Source organism: Calypte anna, chromosome 11, assembly GCF_003957555.1.
Source record: "Calypte anna isolate BGI_N300 chromosome 11, bCalAnn1_v1.p, whole genome shotgun sequence".
Classification (NCBI taxonomy): domain Eukaryota; kingdom Metazoa; phylum Chordata; class Aves; order Apodiformes; family Trochilidae; genus Calypte; species Calypte anna.
The window spans coordinates 14,705,282-14,721,279 of NC_044257.1; positions in this window are offsets into that span (position 1 = coordinate 14,705,282).

The following is a 15,998-nucleotide window of genomic DNA, read 5'->3' on the forward strand; positions in this document are numbered from 1 at the left end:
TTAAATAAATGTCTCCTTCAAACATTGTATTTCCTAAAAGGTAAGAGAAATTGTGGGTAAACCACGACAAAAGGAAAAAGAAAAAAAAAAAAAGAAAAAAAAAAGCAGCTTGTTAAATCAGACTGAAGTAGTTCCAGCTGATCCACAGCCTGTTCCCAAACCAGTGCTGGAAGATCAGAAAGCTGCAACTTACAGAGCCCAGGCAGAAGCAGATGATGTGTCCAGAGCCCTCATTGTGGAATTCAGCAGTGGGTTTGGTGACTTGTTTGAACTGGTCACTCAGGAGGCAGTGCCAGCTTGGTTTATGGTAAGTTTGTCCACTCCAGTGTTTGAACAGTGTCTTCACCTCTTACTGGAATGAAGAGGCTGTGTTTGTAAATAAGATGACAAGTTGTACCATATTAGGGTCTTTTGCAACTGACAAAACATTCCTGTTTTCTTTAAAAAAAAAAAAAAAAAGAATCCTTTGCCTGAGAAGAAGTATGGCCTGGCAGGGTTTCTGGAGCCATGCTTCAAAGAGAAATTTGAAGCCACTCTTGTATAATGTGCAGGCATTAATCACCAAAAGCGAGATTCTCATAAACAAAGTAATCCAAACCAGTAACACAAACCCAGCTCCTCTCTCCTGCTGAGCATTGCTCAGTGTGGAACACACACAAATATGGGTCAAACCCCTCTTCACCTCACTGCCCGAGGACCAGCCCGTGCCCTTGTATCTCAGAGCAAGAGTGGAGCATTGCTGAAACCTCCTGGGAGTGCAAAATGTGAGCAAAGCCAAGGAGAGTGGAACAACAAAAATAGCATCAAAGGAAGCAAAGAAAAATGTTGGCTGGTTGGTGGTGGGAGCAGCAGAATAAATAAATGGCTGTATTATAGGATTGTCACCTGAGCGAGCAGATCAATGCTATTAAGACTGAGTCAATCTGTGTCTGTACAAGTATAGTAGGGCTTGAATGATGACAAATCTTTGGGTCCAAAGGGAGACATCCTTCACCTTGTTGAAAAGTAAGGAAGCGGCTGCTGTGATCACTTCTGGCAAGAGTTTCTGCTCCCTACCTGGCCCCTTCCCATCAGGTGTCAGGCATTGAAGCTTTTTATGCCTCCCCATGTAATGGCCCCACTGCCATGCCCAGAGCCTGACTGGACAGGCAGGGCTGACTGATGTCCTTTCAGTAAAATGAATAATCATGCATCTCCCACTCGAGCTGACTGCTTGAAAGATGTGAGAGGGAGCAGACCAGAGGGATGCTCCCAACAAGGGAGCTTTTAATGCCACTGACATTGCCTCTGAGCAAAACCAGGCTGGGGGAATGAAGGGAGGATTCTTGTCCTGCTGTCAGATTGGAGCATCAAGTGATGCTGGAGTATCTGTGAGCTGGGAGGACTCTGAGGGAGACACTTTTATATGGAGGGAGATATGAGGGGACCTTTTTCTAAGCCCATTCAATAGCTCACTCTGCAAACCATCTTCTCCTCTCTCGTCGCTTTTCTACCCATGTCTCTCCTTCTTGGCATGGTGCCTTTCTCCCCCCAAGCAGCAGCTGTGCACACTTGAATAGTAAATCAAACACCCTAAAAACTGTTGTTCCAAAATCTTTTCAGATCTTTCTCTCAGATCTTTCTCTTCTCTATTTCTGTTCTCTTTTTCTTGCTAATGATTAAGGCAGTTGGCTTTTTTCTTTTTTTCTTCTTTTTTTTTTTTTTTTAAATCTGGTTTGAGCTAATTTTGTATTGCAAACAACTTGATGTACCCCAATGTCTATCAACAAAAGGACCTAGAGGTACATCCAGTTCACCCCCCACCAATGCAGGAATTGTTGCTGGGGTGTGGGGGGTTTCACATTTCCTCTGGGAGAGAGGGGATCCAGATCAACTTGTGGAAGGACAAGAAAGATGCCAACAGCCTGGATTTCCAGGTGACAGCCAGACACAATACAAGTACACTCAAGTCAAGGCTTACTAACACTAACCAGGGACATGAGCCCAACATCCTAAACGGCATTTATGGTTTCAAGAGTATTCCCACAACAGAAATGCCTGGAGGATTAATACAGAGAGAGATGAAGGCAGAACAGCAAAATACCAGATAATTAGCACCATGCAGTGTATCACATGCTTTTTGTTGAACTCAACATTCATCACAGAGCAGCAGTGAGTTACTCTCTGGAAAAAACAGGTGCAGGTTTTTTTCCCCCCATGAAGTTTAGATTTACAGAAGGTAACTTGGTTGATAGAAATATCTGACTGCTGCCCAAAATACCTAGCAGCTTAACTGCTCCTGCTCTTTGAAACTATTGCAAGAAACTCATGTTTGCAAAGATCCAAGTCAGATAAAAAAAAAAAAAAAAAGAAAGGAAAAAAGTGTATCATTACTGCCCCTTTTGTTTGCATGAGATACTTAAGCCTATGGATAACTTCTCCTTTAGTATGTATGTCTGTGAAAAGGATGTGATGGTAGAGCTTTGGCCGTGAAAATACAATGTATGCTTTCTTACAAAGAAAACCACAGTTAGAAACCCCAGGAAAACTCTGATTCACCAGCATGACTCACACATGCACTCCAGAGCCTGCAATCCCTTTAGCAAAGATGCAAGCCCAGCAGCATGTAAGTACTTGCAGAGAGAACAGATTTTCCCTAAATGAATGATCTTCTCAAGTGCCTTATCTTACACTTTTTCAAGGCAGTGGAAAAATATCTCGCTGAACTTTGGATGAGGTCCTTAAAGGCAGGAGGGAAGGCAGTAGACACCATGTAAATCCATGAAAATTGCTCAAAGTCACTATCAAGATAATATTATCATTGGAGATGGGAAGCTAGATTTCTGTAATGAATCTAGGCAGGACCTGTTCTGTTGGGTAGTGATTAACAAAGCTGAACCTTTTAGGAAATGAATACATCAGAGTTCCCACCTCAGGAGATGGTTTTGACATGTTCTCAATGTCAATAAATATGTTTGAAAGAAAAAATATATTAAAAATCCAGAGATTTTTTATGTCTTCAAAACCCAGACACAACTAGTCTGGAAAATACACTTGTTTGCAGGTAACAACTCAGTTGACAGCAGCAGAAAGGAGTTTAAAGGAATTTCATATCTAGGGATGAAATAATTTTGTCACACTACTCCAACTCCTAAGACCACTGGTCCAACTGATCATAATAAAATGTAATATTGGAGTAAGACAGTGAAGAGCCAGGCTGTGAAGGCCTCCTGCCCTACAGAGCACCTACTAGAGGAAAGAAGCCTCTTTGAGGTGTAATTGCAATTCATTTTGTCTGCTGGGGCTGCTAAAAGTAGTGTAAGAACATGCACAGACCTTAGAGTGAGGAACTGAAGTACAGATGCAGGTAAATTTTTTTATTCCATCTTCTCAAATAAATAGCTTCACTTTCAGAAATGCAAAGCTCCCCACTGCTCTCACTGAACCAGGCTGACAGGGGAAGGAACCAGGTTAATGCTGCTGGTTTCCCACTCTCCATCACTGCCATACAGGGTGCACTCATTTTTCCAGTGAAGGTAAACCCTGAAAAGTTCATTTCTAATGGAGTTAGCACAGTAATGTGCTCAAAGAACAAAGCTTTTAATCGGGATTTCAAATTTTTTCTTTGTTTTAAAATGGAAGATTTTCACTATATTTTGAAGATTCTTAGGAATGGGAAGGAGGGAAGGAAACTCAGTTTAGGACACAACAAAGCTGCATTCACCATTCCTTTCCATATTACTGAGGCTGCTGAAGCCACCTCTCTGCCCCGTGTCTCTCTGAAGCCATTAGTTCTGTGATAGATTTCCCCAAATACACATCATCTGCTTGAGCACACCTGCATGCATCCAGTTCTACTGTCTATCAGCTAACTGAGCTCCTTTCCTTCGATTTTGGGCACTAAATAACTTCTTAACATGCCTCCCATGTAAGAGAGTCACCAATGGGCCCAAACCTTGGCTTTTCAGTTGAACCATGGGAGCATCAGGCTGGGGCTTACATTGCAGTAAGCAGAACATGATGTTACCTACAGCAGCTCTGTGTTCATCAGCAGAGAAGGGAGATGTAAGATTAAGGCAACTCAGATCCTGCATAGTCATCTCTTAACCAGCCTGTGCTCATATGAAAGGTCATCTCAGTCCCATAAACTCCCATGCTTGAATTTCCCAAGCTAACAAAACTCCTCATTTGGTTTTCAGAGCTGCCTGGAGTCTTTTCATGCTGGAATTGCTTAACTCTGGAGCCACTGGTGATCATTAATGAAATGTATTCCCTGCCATTTCCACGCCATCAGCTAACTTGGCTTTGGACGTCAGTATATTGTACATTACTTCTGGGCAAAAATAGAAACAGTCCTCTCCATTTCATAATATTAAAGTCAGACCTGCAAAATTCTGAAAGGCTAGAATTGGAAAGCATTATTTATCTTGCTTAGAAGGAACAGAAAACAGATTAGTAGCTTTATATGAAGTGTATATTAATGTTAATTAATACTTATGCAAAACCTCAATGTAGGGAATTAACACGAGACATTGAAAAATTGGTCTCCAGCACTGTCTGAAAAGAGAGAGCTGCATTTTCCTCTTTGTAACTGATTAAACATTTGTATTCAAGACTCCTGGTTCTACAGATCTGTGGCTGACCAGAGAAGGCCACTCAGCAGAACTGATTTATTTCATAGATCACAACATTACCCTGAGGGAGAAGCAGGACCAGTGGGAGCAGTTTCCCCAGGAACACTGCTCTTCGTCTCAGGGACATCAGGATTTTACCCTTCCTGACACCCACCTCCTGCCTTCTCTGGAGCAGTGAAGGAACAAACTGGGAAGCAGTGAGGATGCACATGAAGCTATTCACAGCTGACTGGGTCTGTCCTGTGAGCTGGCACATTTGTTCTTCCAGTCCATGAAAGAAAAACTTTTAGGATAACCAACCTCTCCTTGCCTAACTAAGCACACAAAAACCTGTTTCTGGGGCTCAAACTCCTGTCTGGATCCTCAGCAAGATATTTCAACAATTATAATACCATTCTCCCATTTCACTGTCACCAGTGGCAAAAATGGTGGGTCCTACACCAGGAATGGTTAAGCCCCTTTTCTTAGCTGCCTCTGTGGTCACACACACACTGTCTTTACAGTATTTCTGAAACATCAAGGAAACTCAAACAACTCAGTCTTTGCTTTCATTACCCAGAATCCAGAGCAACTTGAACAAAAGTTTTCTCCAATGGGAAGAGCAGTGTTTTCCAGTGCTCCCATCCTGAGATTCCTCTCTCCTACCCTGCCCCACAATAAACTTGTCAGAAGAGGGATGATATTCAGATAGGCGTCTGTGTTTATGCTACAGAAATATTTGTTATATATATATATACAAGATTATGCATCCTCCCTGAATAGATTGTATCTCAAGGACCCACCCCAAGAGAGAAGAGGGAGGAAGTTATTCCCTCCTGGGGCAGCATGGAACAATCCCTCCTCCCTATTTCTGTTTTGCTCCCATTCCAACAGCAGATACTCACACGCCCCCGTGCCTATAGAGACGAGGTTGTGCTGGGATGGTGCAAGAGTTGGGCTTCATCTTTCTCCACCCACCACTTTGTGAGTCTAAACTCAATCTCAGAGCAATCCCAAAAGTGTCTGGCTGCCCCTCCTCCCTTGACTGGAGCTCCCATTCCAGAATCCAGCTCAGGTACCCATTTTTGGGGATGGATGCAGGGAAGCTATGAACACAGATCCGCAGAGCAAGATGAGAGAATACACAAAATGTTTTAAAAAAAAAAAACAACACAACAACGAGCATTTAGAATAAATTGCAAATAGAGGTGCATAATTTGTGGTTAGAGAGACTGAGTGCTAGTCATTATTCAGTATCACTCATTTCTTTCCTCCAAATATACAGATGAAAGCCAAGAACAAATAATATATTTATACACAGGGAGGAAGTCTTCTTCTTAAAATTAGATTATATTAAAAAATAATCTAGGCTGACTGGAGTGAGATTGTACCTATACAGAAAAATTACTATACAGGCAAGTGACTCATTAATCCAAATATAATGTATAACTTTACAGCAAAGAGAAGCCAGGCATATTAAGAGTGAATTGTTTACAATAGAGAGTTACATATTAAAATGTATGTATTATTGTAACCTTCTGTTAACACCCTCTTGAAGAAACACCAGTCCCAGACTTTGAAATTCTCTGTCTTAACTACGCTCATACAAGGGATTTGTAGGCAATGAGAATGGCATACAAAGGGGGGAATTCTTGAAGATTTAAAAACACAACCAAAACCAACCAACCAAGCCCCAAAAAACAATCCAAAGAACAAAAACAAAGCCAAAACCCAAAAAAACCCAAACAACAAAACCTCCAGAAAACAACAAAAAACCCCACCAAAACTCCAACAAGACCAATAACCACCCCCCAAAAAAAACCCCAACAGAAGAAGAAACAGCTGCTATGGAAGTATTTAGCAGAATTTGCTCTGTATTTATTTATCTGTATCAAAGGAAATCATTGTCATCTCCAAAGACAAAGTGGGGGGGGAAGAAAACGTGCTTTATTGAAAGAAAGACATATGATTTAATCTGATCTCATGAGAATTTAATTCTAGCCCCAGGAAGGTTGCCCTAGTGACATCATACTTTGCATCATGTCCTCAGCCCACAGGCATCCATTGGAAGCATCAGTCAGGTATAGGCAAAAAAACCCAAAACGCCACATTTTAAGAACTGATCAGGTGGAACAAACCCAATTTCCATCTCTGCTACAAAAGAAGCCCAAATCCCTGGCCTGGGTTTACACTGATTGCTTCCACCTTCTCCAGAAAGACACCAGAGGCAGAGAAACTGAGCCCCAGATTCAGACCAAGCTCCCTGCCCAAACCTTTGGAAAGCATTCAAAAGAGGAGCATTACTGTTAGGCATTGACCACACCACCAGTTTAACCCTCACAAACAGCTTCTCAAAACAGCACAGAAAGCAGAGAAACCAGGTTTCTATCTCTCTTCCCAGTATACAACGATTGCAGGATCCTTCTTATCCCCCATTAAACCAGAGGGAACAAGAACAGCTGCAGAACAAAGAATCCCATGAACACCACAAGCTCCTTTCTCTAGCAGGCTGGCTTGGCCCCCCACAAAGTAATAAGCACCATTACTCCACCAAGAATCTTGTAAACAGCCTTCCCAACTTCTCTGTTGTTCTTTATACACTCAAATAAATTTGGCAACACAGAAAAAACAAGCAAAAAAAACCAAAAAAAACTCAGCTACTTTACTTTTCTTATAAAGTCCCCTGTTTCACATGTAGATAAACCCCTTCTGAAAAGCAACCTCCCTGAACCCAATCCTCTTTCCTGGAACCCTCCTGTAGCCTGCTTGGGGTGGGAGCTGGGTCCTTGGGCTGATCCCCAGCTTTGGGCAGCCCCAGCATCCCCCTGACCAGAACCAGAGAAGCTGCTCAGATGCACTCTCCTGGCTCCAGATCACTGCACAAGAGACACATGTTCTATCCCAGAGCTTAATAAAGCCTGAACAGCACTTTTTGGCTCTTACAGAATGGGAAAACAGGGACCACAGGAGCTCTGAAGGTGAGGAGAGACAAGCAGGAATCTTATTCTGAGATGGAGCTACAGCACAGGCCTTATTGCATCTGCAAGGCCAACCAGAAAGCAGTCAACACAGCCCTTGTCTCACATATATTGCATTTCAATATTTTCATCCCCATTAAACAAGCAGACAAGCCTAAAAATCCTTCAGACAACACAGAGCACTCAACTCCCAGTTCAGAAGCAGACCCCAGTCTCACTTACCCCCTTTCCTAGAGCCAGCTGCAGGGAAACTCCTCTTGCCAAGTCCCCTGGGCAGGCAATGGGCTCAGCCTTGGATTGAAGGAAGACAATGAAAAAGTGCAGATTGATTTGCTTGTTATCACAGGGCTCCCAGCTGCCTCACACACACATTGGGAGGATAATTCCAGAGGAGCTTTGCTCCAGGTGCCCCTAGTTTCCAATCAGTAGGCATCATCACAGCCAGATGAGGAGCTACCACAGACCCCAGCATTCAAGTTGTTACAGCAAGGTGTAACACTACCATTTTCTGGGCTATTGATTACTGCTCTTCTGGCATTGCAACCTAAAACAGTGGGGGAAGTCAAGTGGAGAATGAGAAGAGATGGATTTAGGATGCTGGCCAGCTGGTTAAATACCTTTGCTGAAATAAGCTGCTTTGTCTAAATCACAACTTTTGGCCAGAAGGTATGAATTTCCAGACAAAGGTTTTGCAGGTAGTTTGGGGATTTGGGTCTGGGCCTCCGACCTGCCAAATTAGTTCCCTAGTCACCCAGCTATCACTTCTGCTGTCTTCATTTCAGTGCAGTTTCATTTGGAGCTGCACTATAACCAAATATTTGAAAAGTCTCAAAAAATAGCGTGTTTTTCTGTCCCTGACCTCTCCTTAGCCTTCAGACAGAGGTAAATAACTCTATTGTAAACTCTATGGGGAGTTTATTGATAACATAAAATGGTACATTTTGCTTTCAAGACATTTCTTATTACAGTCAGGAGAGAGAGGATGTGAGTCAGAAGCTTTCTTCTCAGTTTCGCTCAGTTCATTTATTCACTGGGTTTACTGAAACCTAAGTAGCTGTTTGAGCCAGAAGTCCCGAGGCACATGTGTTCTTTAACACATAACTTAATTTCCAAAACAAATAATTACAACTCCATTTCTGAGTGTCACCCTTCCCAGGAGCATCTGATGCATATGCAAAAAGGCAAAAACTTGAAAGCTGAAGTTCCACTGCAGTTAACTGCTCTCCCTGTTTCAGGGACACTTACCCTCCACCCACCATTTTTCAACATCTCAATTACTTTGAGATACTTCACTCCAAGCAAGCAGACAATGGCAGGTCCCTCTTTTGTCATCTACACATCCCTTCAGAAAAAAACATTACACTCCTGTCAGATGGAGGTACCACTCAGTTACCCCCCAGAGAAAGCTTTGTAATGTAAAGGTTTAGTGTTTGGCTCCTCCTCCCTTTAGCTACAACACTGACCTAATTATACAGAGCCCCAGTGCTACCATGTGTAGCAGTTTCGAGTTCTCTTGTTATGTGATGCCTGCAACAATATTTATTCACAAGCTATTTCAAATAAAACGTGTTGTTTTACCACATGAACATCAAAGCTGAGCTCGCAGACTGCACTGGTTTCATTTCTATGAGATGCATACCTATACGTATATGTATTTATATAGACATGAACCCACACAGACATGCACACGCACTCTTGCCCAAGAGAAAAAGCAGTGCAGGGCTGCTTGTAACAACAGCAAACAACAACTGATGCTGCTGATTTGGGATCTTGCAGCACACATCTGTCTGCCTGCCTTTCATACTGAAATCCACGGATGGAGGAGCCAGGACAGGCAGCTGCCTGCACAGTGCCTGGCCCAGCTGGGCCCTCACTGCCCCAGCACTGTTGCCTCCAGAGGTGCCATCCTTTCTGTCCCCAGGGCATCCCCATTTCTAACCCAGGTTAGCAGTAGTTAAAGGCAGAAGTCCATCTCCTCCAGCATTGCTGGGGGTTGGTACAGATTTCTCTTGCATGGGCGGTGGGTGCTGATGAAGGTGGGGAATGACCGGAGGTGGTGGATGGCTGGATGCTGATCATTAACATTTTCCAAGCCAACAGTGCTGGGTTAGATAACTCAAGGTGCTTGCCAGAAGCTTTTTGGTGAATTCTTATCTGCAAGACATCATTTCTGGTAAGCTAAGAGCAAACTGTGGGGGTTTTCTCCACGCCCAGGGTACTGCTTGGGGTACTTCTCTTCTGTACACAATGAACTCCCCAAACCAACCAAACCAGTCCACCTGCACATCTGCAGTGCCTATCTGCTCATGAACACACAGAGCTTTTCCTCCTGCCCAATAGTGGCCGAATTAAAAAAAAAAAAAAAAAAATACAAACCAGCCTATACTAATGAATTAGTTCAGCCATTTTAGCCCAGTGTCCCAAGAAGTAAAGCAATAAAAGGATCTGTTACCCTCTTTCTAATTTCCCTATTCCCCACCTCAACTCCTTTCTCCCTTTTAAAGTTGAAACTGAACTTTAAAAGAGAAGAGTAGATGAAAATCAATATCAATAGTGAGCTATAACGTGGAACTTTGTGCCAAGACACTGAGACACATTGAATGATATTGATTTGTCTAAAATATACACTCATGAAACCAAGCCCTTGCATTTTGAGGTATTTTTATGTTTGGATTTGAAAATCTTTGCATTCTCTGAAGTTCCCATACTCTTCCTTCCCCTCTCTCTGGTTTGCTTGGTTTTTGGGGTTTTTTTTTTGGGGGTGTGAGAAGGTAGATTCAAAGACCTGAACTGGAATAATAGGATAAATCCTGTTATCACACGTTCATGGGACAAACTGTGATCCTGCAGACATTTCCCTGCAGACTCACCATTTCTCTTTGCCAAACCTAAACCCTTCTTGCACAACATAAAGCTTTCCCAGCAGAGGTGGCCTGGGCAGCATCTTATTTTTTCATTGCCAGCAAGTATTTCTGAGAAAGGCTAGAACAGAGCGTGCCAGAGTCTGGAATTAGATACAAATTAATTGCATGTAATTACTCAAGAGCATCAAGTATCTTTTTGGGATTTCATCCTTATTGTTATTGTAATGATGTTGAATTTGCAAATACAATTATTGCAAATTACTCTATTGATAACTTCAGCCTTAGTGTGTGATCACCTCTCCAGATTTCTTCTGGTCTTTTCAAAGAATGGGGTTTTTAGCCATGATGAAGACACCAGTAGAGCTGAACACTGACTGCTCTTCTGACAAGATCTTTCTGCTTCTCAGAAGTGGAGAATTAGTAAATTATTAGCTTATTATTAAATTACAATGTCACTGCAACATCTAAGAGGTCAAAAACATAAACAAACTTTCTTTTTGTCTTTCACCAAAAGCCTGCTAATAGTAATCTAACACACATTTTCTTAGCAGTGTTTCCTCTCTGATTTGATTTTATTTCTAATTTTTTAATTCATTTCCCTTTAAGTCAATTTTCCTGTTAAACATCTTTCTTTTCTTCATCCAGCTTCCCTTTTTCAGCAGAAATCACTTTTTTTCCCCCACTATTTTTTTCCTTGCCCAGTTTTGTTATTTTTCTGTATAGGAAGGAAAATTCAGCTTTAACATTAGACAAACCTCTTTGATGGTTCAGGCAGCAGAAGCACTGAAAGAGATCACCTGAGGAGGTGGTGGAGATTCTATCAATTGGTGTTTTCAAGGAATGAATTCAACAAAGATTTGTTGGGGATTTCCTAAGTCTGGATGGTCTTGCCTTCGGGCAGGATGACCAGATGACCTCTTCAGATCTCTCCTACCTTTATTTTTCTGTGAATCTTTTCACCTCTCCAGGGTCTGAAGGTATTTAAATGGTTGTGGGTCTGTCAATGCTTAATTAAAACTTTACACACAGCACAGGGCAAGTGTGCAAACCTACAGAGACTATTTTTCCAGGTTCACTGTGCTTACATCCCAAAAGGTGCTGACACAGGCACACACAAACACACAGGGTGTTGGAAGAGGTGTGCTCATCACTTATTTATGAAGTTTATAATCTGACACTTAAAAAAAAAAAAATAAAAAAAATCCTAACAGGCTCCAGCATTCTACAGTTGTTGAAATGTCACCTCTCAGATACAGATATTGATTTACAGTTTGAGACCAAGCACATTGTATTCTGTGCTAACAAGCCAGTACAACTGTGCTCAACACTTCTCAGTGAAGGAGAGGGCTAAGTCATGCTTGATGGCATCTTGTAGAAAGCCCTGAGTTTTGGGGGGGCATGTGAACATTCAGCTATGGATGGGGAGCCTGGAGACATGGGTCTGTTCTGCCTGGGCAACGGAGGGAAGGTTAAATGATAAGGTCAGGTTTTTATTTCAAACACACAGGGCTGGAAACAAGGATTCTGAAAGAGCTTGGTGTGAGGAGACCCATGGAAAAAATAAAAATCTAAATGAAACCTGGTCACTTGAATGATTCTCTGTCATGTCAAGTAACAATTTTATTCTTTTGTCTTTTACAGCTTTAATGAGCTTTCCAGCACCTGATCCAGCCACTGGCTGATAGTCTGTGAACTGTTGTGCACTAAAGTATGTTGGCCTTTTTTGAATAATCTCCTAAAGTGAGATATAACCCAGATGGAATCCATGTGGCCTGAAATGCTAAAAATAGGAGGATAAAACAGATCCTGGAGAACATATAAACTGGCACATAGGAAACAACCCCACCATGGTGGTGGTGGAGAGCTGAGCCCCAGGGAAGCTGTGTTAACAAAGCAATACCTGTATTAAACACAAGAGCTCCAAAAAATTATTTTGCTTCACTTGCATAGAGGTGATTTCCAGCTCAGAAGGCAAACAAACATCTTAGTTCCAGCAAGGGCAATGGCAAAGTTCCTGCTAACACCACTGGGACAACAAACTTTTCAAGACTTGGATATAAACTTATAAAAATTAAATGCCCAGTGAACAAGTTGCTATATTTTTTATCACATTTCTTACTGAGCCAGGTACAACACATGATTGCATTTGGGGCTACTTTTTAAGCAAATGTGTAACTCCAGAACCTGTCTCAGGCACTGCTGACTGCAGACACCCCCCTGGGCACACAATGACCACACCATCCCTGATGCCCCCATCCCTTAACCACAGAATAAACCTGGGGATGGACTCCTCTTTTGGAGGCACTTACCCATCACCTACTGCTGACAGCAACTTTACCTGCTGTTTTCTAGACCATTTAGGCCTGGTTATCTTACTTGGAAAGAGCTGTACACTGAACCCATAATTCCCCACACCTTCACCATGATACAGTTACTTACTTTTGCTGGTTTTCCAGTTGTTGATAGAAAGACAGGTCACATAATGAAGCAGCAGTGACTTTCTGGTGACTGGGAGATATTAGCAAATTGTCTTAAAATTTCCCTACTTCTTTCAAAGTGTCTAACTAGGCTGAAGGTTTTACTTAAAAAATAATAGATTTCCTTTAAATGCCTTAGTCTAAAATTTCTCCTCCTTATTGAAAGAAATGCTTGCCTGCTGACCAGATTTTATTTTGCCAAAAGTCAAGCTGGAAGATCTACTGAAACCTTTTAATTGTATTTCTATTCCAAAGCATTCTAAAAATTAACCTTCCTAATATTATACCCCAGAACTTCCCTTCAGCCTTTATTTTTCCAAAGAGCTTTTAATGTTTTGCACACTGGTGCCAGCCTTTATTTATATATTTACCGTGGGGCTTTCTGGTGCTGGGTGCTCAATTGCAGCAGTGGAAGGAGCTGCAATCAAACTTGCAACCAGACAGTAGTCTCTGATTGTCATCAGCTGCAGCTCATTATTCTCTCAAGGATTCCTTGTGCCAATCGATGATAAACAATGTGTAATCACTTGCAATTGATTGCAAATCAGATCCCATAGACTGGCATGTGGAGTCCTTGACAGAATAATGAGCCCTGGCTTTTGCCCACTCCTGGGGCTGCAAGGCCCACATCCCATTAGCTGAGAGCTCCTCTCTTTGACTCAGATGCTAAGCAGATCCTGCAGGACATAGCAAGTCAAGGTTGTGCTTATATTTGGCACGTGGCTTTTTGGCTGCTTGGTACTGCCCTTGTCTCTCCTTCTGTGAGCTCCAGGGCTGTGTTTCCCTACAACATCACCCTCTGCAAAGATGCAGACCGAGGGGTTAATGGGATGCCTCAGATTCAGTTTATCCACAGTGCACTAAATCTGTATTTCTTTCATTCTCCCCTTCAAAACTGGGTTGAGCATTCAGTTCTGAAACTGTTTTTTTTTTCCTTTAAAAATGACCTGGACAAGTCCCAAGTAACAGAAGAACAGGCCCCTGCTGTCTTGTTCCAAAGCCAAGTAAGATAGGTGGGAGAGTTCAGCTGTGTTTTGCTGTTTAGACTTTTATCTTCTAAAGCAGTGTTAATCAGATCTGGTCTATTTACCACTGGTGGCCTGGAAAGAACCACAAAAAACAGCCAGTGAAATTATGGCAAAAATAAGAAAAGCCAGCAAGCTTCTTCAGTGGCTGCTTCCTGACTGACTGGCACCATAGTTTAAAATGCTGGTACCCAAACATTAATATTGTCATTTGAAAAGAAGTTTGTTCATCTAATTTTTAGATACATTGTTAATTACCAATGTCCCCAGCTCCCAGATGTAGGACAGTAGATTTCTGGGCCTCTGGTTTTTTGTTTATAAAACAGGTTGTTGGTTTTTTCATTAAAAGAGATTGAGAAAGATAACTTAAAATCGGTTCTCTTTCTGGCTTAGTTCTTCAGGCTTAGGTGTCTGTGAAGATGCAGTGGTCTCAAGCCAAATACTGGATTAGAGTAAGACATGAAATCCCATCTGATTTCCACAGGAAAAAATAAGCAAAAAACCCTATTAAAAACACCCAGGGAGTAGGTTGTTCAACTGACAGTGGGGTTTTTTCCTCCCTCAAGCAAGCAGGGTCTTGGCGTCATCTTTATATTTAAATGAGAAAAGAATAACATTAGCATTCACTGAATATTTTGATTGAGATAATAATCTCTATTGATAACATACTTCCTTTTAAACATCTGTAAGGCAATCAATTGGAAACTGATGCACTACACTAATCTTACTCCAGGATCTGGTTCTTAGTAGGGACTTGAAAAAACATAAAGGACCCAAAAGTAGACTTTAATGGAGATGAAGCTCTTCTTATAAGTATGCTTTAAAATTAATTTTAAGGTGGCTTTTCTGAAGAAAATTTTCCTTGCAGTTCACATGGGTCCATGTAGTTCAGTGCAGGTCCACAGATTTCACCAGAATTAATTGTTTCAGTCAAACCTCAGAGAGGTCAGGGAGAAAATTACTGAATGAAAAATGCAGAGCTAATAATTAAAGAGATGGTCTGGCTTTGTAAATCTTTGTCCAAGTGTTTCATTAACAGCCATTGGTATGTTAAAGTACAACTTCTTGAAGCTGGGGTGTAGCTTGTGATTGCTCTTCTGTGAGCATCACAACAACCATTGTTAAAGAGATAAAGCACACATATTATTTGCACCAGGCTTCTAGAAAAATACTATTCCCAAGGGAATTTCCCCTTCAAAAGGCAGAAGGGTCACAAGTTTACTTCAAGTCCATTTTCCTTCACTGGCCAAAAATGGTCAACAAAGGGAGCAAGTAGACAAGTTTGGATTTTTTCCTTCATAATCTCAGTTTATAAACAGAAACAGAAGGAGACATTTTCTTAGGTTTTTTTCTTTGTGTTTTTTTTTTTTCTTTTTTTTAAAGTACAGTTTTATCAGCGATCTGAAATATGTCAAAATTCTCCAGTATTCTGAAAGGTCACATATTGGAATAGTTGGTTTAAATTACCTACATTAGAAACAAATTCCCAGCAATTCACTTCCTAAGCTTGAGAACACACTCTTAAACGATGTGAAGGTTTTGATACAAAAATGTGAGCCAAAGTGTTTTGGAAAGGAGGGAGGAATTTCCCACCAGCATCCCTGCACAGCAATGGCCAGTGGCAACTCACATTGATGACTCCAGCAGCTTTTCAATCCTGCCCTTACACCCTTTCCCAAGCAACTTTTGGTCACTGAACTGAAATACTCAGAGCAGCAGAGGACAAGGCATCACTGCAGCAGAGCTGTTGTTGGGCACTGTGGTGTTCCCAGGAAAAGGGACTGTGCAGGTTCATCCCTATGACTGGAATTCCTCAGTGGCTGAGGAAACCTTGGGTCTCATGTTGGCAGAGGCCCAGCAGCTGGTTTGTATTGGTCCTGGAGGTGCAGATGCACATCTCCAGCTGCTTTCCAAATAGATGACTTTCTGTAGGGGATGCTGCAGAACTGCACCATTTCCCCATGCAGAGGATGGGGTAGGTTCAGTCACGGGGCTGTAAAGCAGCAGAACAGCTATGAGATGAGTTTTTGTCTGCCCTGCTGAAGAGGAGGGTGATTTATGT